The sequence below is a fragment of the Fonticula alba genome (genome assembly GCF_000388065.1).
Source record: "Fonticula alba strain ATCC 38817 unplaced genomic scaffold supercont2.2, whole genome shotgun sequence".
In the NCBI taxonomy this organism is placed as follows: Eukaryota; order Rotosphaerida; family Fonticulaceae; genus Fonticula; species Fonticula alba.
Genome location: NW_009242972.1, coordinates 2,801,154 through 2,802,011, shown reverse-complemented (window position 1 = coordinate 2,802,011; position 858 = coordinate 2,801,154).

Below are 858 nucleotides of genomic sequence, written 5' to 3'. Positions count from 1 at the left end.
GGGGGGGGGGGCGGAGAGTCGGCCGGGTGCTCCCCCCGAGCGGGGTGTCCCGAGCGCCGGCCTGTTCTATTTTCCCAGACTATGGTGCTCGGGAGATGGCGATGCTCCGATCAGTTGCGGCATGCGCAGACAGTCCGAAAGGCGCGCGCGTCCCTGCGCCGGGCGTTGGAATGTGCGCTGGCCGTCCGGACTTACAGAACGGCCGATTCTGCATGACCGCGGGCAGCCATCTCCAGTTGTAGATTAATTCACCGGCCAGGCCCGGGGCGTGGGTCGGGCTAGCTGTGCCCCCCCCTCCGGGCGCGTGTCTGCCGCGGTCTTGTGTTCCACGGGACGACCGGGGATGGGCCTCCGCCGGCCGAGGGGCCCCTCGGTGTGCCCTCCCGTGGCGCCAACCAAACACGTCGCTCCCTCCGTCGGGGCTTGCGCGGCCTTGCCAGCTGGATTTTTTCCCGAGGCGCAGCTTCGTGCTCCGCTGATTCGGCGGCCCTCTGAGCATGACGCGCGCACGCGCGTGTGTGTGCGTGCGGGCCGGGGGCCCACTGCCTGTTGGACCGCACGCCCTCCCCTGGCGTGGCCTCAACGAGGAGGCGCCATCCCCCTGTCTGCGGAGCAAGACACGGCCCCCGCCCCCCCTCCCTCTGCCCGAATGAAGGACGGGATACCCCCCTCTCAGGGCACACGGCCGAGGGGATCCAGCAGGCTGAATGTATTTCTTGAGGGATGTTTTTCGCAAGGGCGAGGAAAAGAAAGGCTAAAAAGGGGATGTGTTTGTGGGTACACGCGGGTGTGCGCGTGCGCGTGTGTGCGCGGGAACGTCAAGCAGGCACCGACTCCCGCACAGGAGGGGGGGGGGGG